The sequence below is a fragment of the Trachypithecus francoisi genome, unplaced genomic scaffold (genome assembly GCF_009764315.1).
Source record: "Trachypithecus francoisi isolate TF-2019V2 unplaced genomic scaffold, Tfra_2.0 Lachesis_group2, whole genome shotgun sequence".
In the NCBI taxonomy this organism is placed as follows: Eukaryota; Metazoa; Chordata; class Mammalia; order Primates; family Cercopithecidae; genus Trachypithecus; species Trachypithecus francoisi.
The window spans coordinates 173,711,503-173,720,815 of NW_022681465.1; the positions used below are offsets into that span (position 1 = coordinate 173,711,503).

At 40.7% G+C, this 9,313-nt stretch overlaps 1 pseudogene across 1 annotated transcript; it reads left to right on the top strand.

Annotated features, from left to right (window-relative positions):
* The first annotated feature begins 4,438 nt into the window (after positions 1-4,438).
* LOC117065982 lies at positions 4,439-5,139 on the top strand (annotated as a pseudogene). The gene has a single exon (XR_004430121.1). The product of XR_004430121.1 is annotated as a selenoprotein K-like (transcript).
* The last annotated feature ends 4,174 nt before the right edge of the window (positions 5,140-9,313 follow it).

Genomic DNA, 9,313 nt, shown 5'->3' on the forward strand with positions numbered 1-9,313 from the left:
TATGTTCTTCCATTTGTTTGTGTCCTCTTTTATTTCACTGAGCAGTGATTTGTCATTCTCCTTGAAGAGGTCCTTTGCATCCCTTGTAAGTTGGATTCCTAGGTGTTTTATTCTCTTTGAAGCAATTGTGAATGGAAGTTCATTCATGATTTCACTTTCTGTTTGTCTGTTACTGGTGTATAAGAATGCTTGTGATTTTTGCACATTAATTTTGTATCCTGAGACTTTGCTGAAGTTGCATGTCAGCTTAAGGAGATTGTGGGCTGAGATGATGGGGTTTTCTAAATATACAATCATGTCATCTGCAAACAGGGACAATTTGACTTCTTCTTTTCCTAACTGAATACGCTTTATTTCTTTCTCTTGCCTGATTGCCCTAGTCAGAACTTCCAACATTATGTTGAATAGGAGTGGCGAGAGAGGGCATCCCTGTCTTGTGCCAGTTTTCAAAGGGAATACTTCCAGTTTTTGCCCATTCGGTATGATATTGGCTGTGGGTTTCTCATAAATAGCTCTTGTTATTTTGAGATAGGTTCCATCAATACCGAATTTAGTGAGAGTTTTTTAGCATGAAAGGCTGTTGAATTTTGTCAAAGGCCTTTTCTGCATCTATTGAAATAATCATGTGGTTTTTGTCTTTGGTTCTGTTTATGTGCTGGATTACGTTTATTGATACGTATGTTGAACCAGCCTTGCATCCCAGGGATGAAGCCCACTTGATCATGGTGGATAAACTTTTTGATGTGCTGCTGGATTCGATTTGCCAGTATTTTATTGAGGATTTTTGCATCGATGTTCATCAGGGATATTGGTCTAAAATTCTCTTTTTTTGTTTTGTCTCTGCCAGGTTTTGGTATCAGGATGATGCTGGCCTCATAAAATGAGTTAGGGAGGATTCCCTCTTTTTCTATTGATTGGAATAGTTTCAGAAGGAATGGTACCAGCTCCTCCTTGTACCTCTGTAGAATTCGACTGTGAATCAGTCTGGTCCTGGACTTTTTTTGGTTGGTAGGCTATTAATTATTGCCTCAATTTCAGAACCTGCTATTGGTCTATTCAGAGATTCAACTTCTTCCTTGTTTAGTCTTGGGAGAGTGTAAGTGTCCGGGAAATTATCCATTTCTTCTACGTTTTCTAGTTTATTAGTGTAGAGGTGTTTATAGTATTCTCTGATGGTAGTTTATATCTCTGTGGGGTCGGTGGTGATATCCCCTTTATCATTTTTTGTTGCATCTATTTGATTCTTCTCTCTTTTCTTCTTTATTAGTCTTGGTAGCGGTCTATCAATTTTGTTGATGTTTTCAAAAAACCAGCTCCTGGATTCATTGATTTTTTTGGAGGTTTTTTTGTGTCTCTATCTCCTTCAGTTCTGCTCTGATCTTAGTTATTTCTTGCCTTCTGCTAGCTTTTGAATGTGTTTGCTCTTGTTTCTCTAGTTCTTTTAATTGTGATGTTAGGGTGTTAATTTTAGATCTTTCCAGCTTTCTCTTCTGGGCATTTAGTGCTATAAATTTCCCTCTACACACTGCTTTAAATGTGTCCCAGACATTCTCGTATGTTGTGTCTTTGTTCTCATTGGTTTCAATGAACATCTTTATTTCTGCCTTCATTTCGTTATGTACCCAGTAGTCATTCAGGAGCAGGTTGTTCAGTTTCCATGTAGTTGAGCGATTTTGATTGAGTTTCTTAGTCCTGAGTTCTAGTTTGATTGCACTGTGGTCTGAGAGACAGTTTGTTATAGTTTCTGTTCTTTTACATTTGCTAAGGAGTGCTTTACTTCCAACTATGTGGTCAATTTTGGAATAAGTGTGATGTGGTGCTGAGAAGAATGTATATTTTGTTGATTGGGGTGGAGAGTTCTGTATATGTCTATTAGGTCCACTTGGTGTAGAGTTGAATTCAATTCCTGAATATCCTTGTTAACTTTCTGTCTTGTTGATCTGTCTTATGTTGACAGTGGGGTGTTGAAGTCTCCTATTATTATTGTATGGAAGTCTAAGTCTCTTTGTAAGTCTCTAAGGACTTGCTTTATGAATCTGGGTGCTCCTGTATTGGGTGCATATATGTTTAGGATAGTTAGCTTTTCCTGTTGACTTGATCCCTTTACCATTATGTAATGGCCTTCTTTGTCTCTTTTCTTCTTTAATGGCTTAAAGTCTGTTTTATCAGAGACTAGGATTGCAACCCCTGCTTTTTTTTGTTCTCCATTTGCTTGGTAGATCTTCCTCCATCCCTTTATTTTGAGCTTATGTGTGCCTCTGCATGTGAGATGGGTCTCCTGAATACAGAAAACTGATGGGTCTTGACTCTTTCTCCAGTTTGCCAGTCTGTGGCTTTTAATTGGACCATTTAGTCCATTTACATTTAAGGTTAATATTGTTATGTGTGAACTTGATTCTGTCATTGTGATATTAGCTGGTTATTTTGCTTGTTAGTTGATGCAGTTTTTTCCTAGCATCGATGGTCTTTACATTTTGGCATGTTTTTGCAATGGCTGGTACCTGTTTTTCCTTTCCATGTTTAGTGCTTCCTTAAGGAGCTCTTGTAGGGCAGGCCTGGTGGTGACAAAATCTCTAAGCATTTGCTTGTCTGTGAAGGATTTTATTTCTCCTTCACTTATGAAACATCGTTTGACTGCATATGATATTCTGGGTTGAAAATTCTTTTATTTAAGAATGTTGAATATTGGCCCCCACTCTCTTATGGCTTGTAGAGTTTCTGCTGAGAGATCTGCTTTTAGTCTGATGGGCTTCCCTTTGTGTGTAACTTGACCTTTCTCTCTGGCTGCCCTTAAGATTTTTTCCTTCATTTCAACTTTGGTGAATCTGACAATTATGTGTCTTGGAGTTGCTCTTCTCAAGGAGTATCTCTGTGGCATTCTCTGTATTTCTTGAATTTGAATGTTGGCCTGCCTTACTAGGTTGGGGAAGTTCCCCTGGATGATATCCTGCAGAGTGTTTTCCAACTTGGTTCCATTTTCCCCCTCACTTTCATGCACACCAATCAGACATAGATTTGGCCTTTTCACATAATCCCATATTTCTTGGAGGCTTTGTTCATTTCTTTTTCCTCTTTTTTCTCTAGACTTCTCTTCTCACTTCATTTCATTCATTTTATCTTCAATCATTGATACTCTTTCTTCCAGTTGATCGAGTGATTACTGAAGCTTGTGCATTTGTCATGTATTTCTCGTGTCATGGTTTTTATCTCTGTCAGTTTGTTTATGGCCTTCTCTGCATGGATTAGTCTAGTTATCCATTCTTTTATTCTTTTTTCAAGATTTTTAGTTTCTTTGCGCTGGTTATGTAGTTCCTCCTTTAGCTCTGAGAAGTTTGATCGACTGAAGCCTTCTTCTCTCAACTTGTCAAAGTCATTCTCCATCCAGTTTGATCCGCTGCTGGCGATCAGCTGCGTTCCTTTGGAGGGCGAGATGCACTTTAATTTTTTGAATTTCCAGCTTTTCTACCCTGCTTTTTCCCCATCTTTGTGGTTTTATCTGCCTTTGGTCTTTGATGACGGTGATGAACTGATGGAATTTTCGTGTGGGTGTCCTTTCTCTTTGTTAGTTTTCCTTCTAACAGTCAGGACCCTCAGCTGTAGGACTGTTAGAGATTGCTTGAGGTCCACTCCAGACCCTGTTTGCCTGAGTATCAACAGTGGATGCTGCAGAAGATAGAATATTGCTGAACAGCGAGTGTTGCTGTCTGATTCTTGCTATGGAAGCTTCGTTTCAGGGGTGTACCCCCCCATGTGAGGTGTGAGGTGTAGGTCTGCACCTAGTGGGGGATGTCTCCCAGTTAGGCTCCTCAGGGGTCAGGGACCCACTTGAGCAGACAGTCTGTCCATTCTCAGATCTCAACCTCTGTGCTTGGAGATCCACTGTTCTCTTTAAAGCTGTCAGACAGGGTCATTTACCTCTGCCGAGGTTTCTGCTGCTTTTTGTTTAGCTATGCCCTGAACCCAGAGGTTTAGTCTACAGAGACAGGCAGGCCCCCTTGAGCTGGGGTGGGCTCCACCCAGTTCGAGCTTCCCGGGGGCTTTGTTTACCTACTTAAGCCTCAGCAATGGTGGGCACCCCTCTCCCAGCCTCGCTACTGCCTTGCAGTTAGATCTCAGTTGCTGCTGTGCTAGCAACGAGGAAGCCTCCGTGGGCATGGGACCCTCCTGTCCAGGTATGGGATATAATCTCCTGGTGTGCTGTTTGCTAAGACCCTTGGTAAAGCACAGTATTAGGGTGGGAGTTACCCGACTTTCTAGGTGTTGTGTGTCTCAGTTTCCCTTGGCTAGGAAAAGGGATTCCTTTCTCCCTTGCGCTTCCCAGGTGAGACGATGGCTCGCCCTGCTTCGGCTCTCGCTGGTCGGACTGCACCAGCTGACCAGCACCAATTATCCAGCACTCCCCAGTGAGATGAACCTGGTACCTCAGTTGAAAATGCAGAAATCGAGAAGCCGAGAGGGGCGAGGTGCCCAGTCGATCCGGAGCCGGGTAGTGGGAGAAGATGGTTTATATCTCGAACAGACAAGTGTTGGACAGCCGGAGTCAGTCTCCATGGAGATTATCTTTGATAACAGATTTCTTCTGGGGAATAGCTGAGTTTGTGGTTTTGTTTTTCAAAACTCTGCTTCAGCAAGATGTGAAAAAAAGAAGAAGCTATGGAAACTCATCTGATTCCAGATATGATGATGGAAGAGGGCCACCGGGAAACCCTCCCCGAAGAATGGGTAGAATCAATCATCTGCATGGCCCTAGTCCTCCTCCAATGGCTGGTGGATGAGGAAGGTAAATGTCTGCTCTAAGAAGCAGACAACTGGACATGCGCATTCACAGCAGAAGGAAACCATCAAGAAGTGGAAGGTCGACCATGCTGAGCAGTAGATGAATGTGTCTGTCTAAACAAGGACTGCTCTGTGTCCTCACAGATGAATGAGGTCATGCTAGGAATTCCCTCTGCAGGGAACTGGCCTGACTGACATGAAGTTCCATAAATGCAGATGTTTGTCTCATGACCTTTTTGTATAGTTTATTAAAGTATTAATATAGTTTTAATAAGTAAATATTTTTAGGTTGCAGAGTGGACTCCTCATCTTTATATTCATGAAAAAACAATCTGAAGAAAATAAAAGCCTGTGTATTTAGCACTGTTAGTGTCACCTTTTCAACTTCTGAAATACTGTTCATTGTTAACTTTTTCTCATTTATAAATCACACTATTTATTTCAGTAGTATGCATATCATATCTGTGCTCTTGAATTAATCTTTATCTTTAATACATTTGTCTCATCAATCTTTAAAAAAAAAAAAAAAAAAAGAAAGAAAATGCAGAAATCACCCGTCCTCTGTGTTGCTTGCATTGGGAGCTGGAGGCTGGAGCTGCTCTTATTCGGCCGTCTTGCTCCATGTTGACTTATTTCTTTTACTTATGGTCATCTCTCTTGTCCTTCAAAAGGTACAAACAAGGCCGGGTGCGGTGGCTCAAGCCTGTAATCCCAGCACTTTGGGAGGCTGAGACAGGCGGATCACGAGGTCAGGAGATCGAGACCATCCTGGCTAACACGGTGAAACCCCGTCTCTACTAAAAAATACAAAAAACTAGCCGGGCGAGGTGGCGGCGCCTGTAGTCCCAGCTACTCGGGAGGCTGAGGCAGGAGAATGGCGTAAACCCAGGAGGCGGAGTTTGCAGTGAGCTGAAATCCGGCCACTGCACTCCAGCCTGGGTGACAGAGCGAGACTCCGTCTCAAAAACAAACAAACAAACAAAAAAAAGGTACAAACAAGGTTATCAAAACCAAATATCAACAGAGGACAATGGGTAACTTGAGTGAACAGGGTTATCTGAACGGTGGCTGCAGTTAACTATAGAAGGCTGCCACACCCAAAGCTGGCAGTGAATCCTCTCATCCAACAGACCAATGGCCCTTAGTAATGCAGGCCCAATGTTGTCATATCCTGTGCTTTTTACTCAAATTGGAAGTTGGCTTTTACATTTTGTGTGTGTGTGTGTGCATGTGTGCTCAGACCAACTGGAACATATATGTAATATCTGTAGGCCAAGGTTGCTGGTGTGCAACTTCTGGATTTTGCTTTTCTTCAGACTGTAACCTTACCATGTAAAATCCCTTTCTGTTTTTCTATTTTCCCTTTTCCCATGGCCATACAGCAGTCATTGATTTAAAGTGCAAAAGACAACTAATGTACAAGCACTCTAGACGACATTCTGGCCTTTTCTCACTTACGTTTTTCTCGTGCCTGCCTCTGCACATAGCCTAGTTTTACTTTTTAGTCATTTCCTGTTTTACCTTTGGCCTAACCAGATACTTCTGTCTCTGTGAGATCATGCCTAAAAAGTTCCTAGATCTCAGACCTGGCAGCTGGTTAAATTTGCCTAGAGTAGCTGGAATTTTTAGTCTGAATAAGCTTTTTCTCCATGCTGGAACTCAGAGCCTCTACCTGTTCCAGAACTCAGCCTCTACCTGTTCACTTATCTCTGGTTTTCTCTTATTGTTACATTTTCTTCAGTCCTTCTTTGTTTATCTCTCTCCGTTTTTTGTTTGTTTGTTTGTTTTAAAAAAACTTTTAAGTTCAGGGATACATGTGGAGGTTTGTTACATAGGTAAACTTGTGTCACTGGGCTTTGCCATACAGATTATTTCATCACTCGGATACTAAGCCTAGTGTCCATTAGTAATTTATTCTGATCTTCTGCCTCCTCCAGCCCTCCACCCTCAAATAGGCCCCACTGTCTGTTGTCCCCCTCTTTGTGCCCTTGAGTTCTCATCATTTAGCTCCCACTAATAAGTGAGAACAATGTGGTGTTTGGTTTTCTGTTCCTGTGTTAGTTTGCTAAGGATAATGGCTTCCAGCTCTATTCATGTCCCTGCAAAGGACATGATCTCATTCTTTTTTTATGGCTGCATAGTAGTCCATGGTTTATATGTACCTATGTACCACATTATCTCTCTCTCTCTCTCTCTCTCTCTATATATATATATATATATATATTTTTTTTTTTTTTTAGAGACAGAGTCTCACTCTGTCCCTCAGGCTGGAGTGCAGTGGTGCAGTCTTGGCTCACTGCAACCTCCAGGCTCAAGAGATTCTTGTGCCTCAGCCTCCCGAGGAGTAGCTGGGATTACAGGTATGCACCACCATGCCTGGCCAATTTTTGTATTTTTAGAGATGGGGTTTTGCCATTTGGGCCAGATGGGTCTCAAACTCCTGACCTCAAGTGATCTGTCCGCCTCAGCTTCTCAAAGTGCTGGGATTATAGGCATAAGCCATGGCACCCAGCCTCACGTTTTAAAAAAATTTTTAAACATTTTTCCATAGGTTATTGGGGTACAGGTAGTGTTTGTTTACATGAGTAAGTTCTGTAGTGTTGATTTGTGAGATTTTGGTGCACCCATCACCCAAGCAATAAACACTGCACTGCACCCTATTTGTAGTCTTTATCTCTCACCCCCCTCCTCCCTTTCCCCCCAAGTCCCCAAAGTTCATTGTATCATTCTTATGCCTTTGCATCCTCAGAGGTTAGCTCCCACATATCAGTGAGAATACACAATGTTTGGTTTTCCATTCCTTCACTTAGAATAATAGTCTCCAATCTCATCCAGGTTGCTGCAAATGCCTTTAATTCATCCTTTTTATGGCTGAGTAGTATTCCATCATAGATAGATATAGATATAGATATACCACAGTTTCTTTATCGACTCTTTGATAGACATTTGGGTTGGTTCCATGATTTTGCAGTTGTGAATTGTGCTATTATAAACATGTGTGTGCAAATATTTCTTTCTATAATGACTTCTTTTCCTCTTGGTAGATACCTAGTAGTGGGATTGCTGGATAAAATGGGTAGTTCTACTTTTAGTTCTTTAAGGAATATTTACACTGTTTTCCACAGTGGCTGTACTAGTTTACATTCCCATCAGCAGTGTAGAAGTGTTCCTTGATCACCACATCCATGCCAACATCTACTGTTTTTTGTTTTTTTGATTATGGCCATTTTTTGCAGGAGTAAGGTGCTGTCACATTGTGATTTTGATTTGCATTTCCCTGATCATTAGTGATATGCAGCAGTTTTTCATATGTTCATTGGCCATTTATATATCTTCTTTTGAGAATTGTGCATTCATCTCCTTAGCCCATTTTTTGATGGTTTTTTTTGTTTCTTGATGATTTGTTTGAGTTTCATTGTAGATTCTGGATATTAGTTCTTTGCTGGATGTATAGACTGTGAAGATTTTCTCCCACTCTGTGGGTTGACTGTTTACTCTGCTGGCTGTTCCTTTTGCTGTGCAAAAGTCCTATAGTTTAATTAAATCCCAGCTATTTATCTTTGTTTTTATTGCGTTTGCTTTTGGGTTTTTGGTTATGAAATCCTTGCTTAAGTCAATGTCTGGAAGGGTTTTTCAAATGTTACCTTCTAGAATTTTTATAGTTTTAGGTCTTAGATTTCAGTCCTTAACCCTTCTCGAGTTGATTTTTGTATAAGTTGAGAGATGAGGATCCAGTTTCATTCTCCTGCATTTGACTAGCCAATTATTCCAGCACCATTTGTTGAAAAGGGTGTCCTTTCCCCACTTTATGTTTTTGTTTGCATTGTTGAAGATCAGTTGGCTGTTAAGTATTTGGGCTTATTTCTGAGTTCTTTATTCTGTTCCACTGGTCTATGTGCCTATTTTTACACCACTACCATGCTGTTTTGGTGACTATGGCCTTATAGTATAGTTTGAAATCAGGTAGTGTGATGTCTCCAGATTTGTTGTTTTGCTTAGGCTTGCATTGGCTATGTGGGCTCTTTTTTGGTTCCATATGAATTTTAGAATCGTTTTTTCTAACTCTGTGAAGAATGTTGGTGGTATTTTGATGGGGATTGTGTTGAATTTGTAGATTGCTTTTGGCAGTATGGTCATTTTTACAATATTGATTCTACCCATCCATGAGCATGGGTTGTGTTTCCATTTGTTTGTGTCATCTATAATTTCTTTCAGCAGTGTTTTGTAGTTTTACTTGTGGAGGTCTTTCGCCTCCTTGTTTAGGTATATTCCTAAGTATTTTATGTTATTTTTTGCTCTTATTGTAAAAGGGGTTGAGTTCTTGATTTGATTCTCAGCTTGGTCTGTACGTGTGTAGAAGAGCTACTGATTTGTGAACATTAATATTGTATTCAGAAATTTTGCTGAATTTTTTTTATCAGTTCTAGCAGCTTTTTGGAGGAGTCTTTAGGGTTTTCAAGGAAAATGATAATACAGCGAGCACTCAGTGACAGTGTGACTTCCTCTTTACCGATTTGGAGGCCCTTTATTTCTTTCT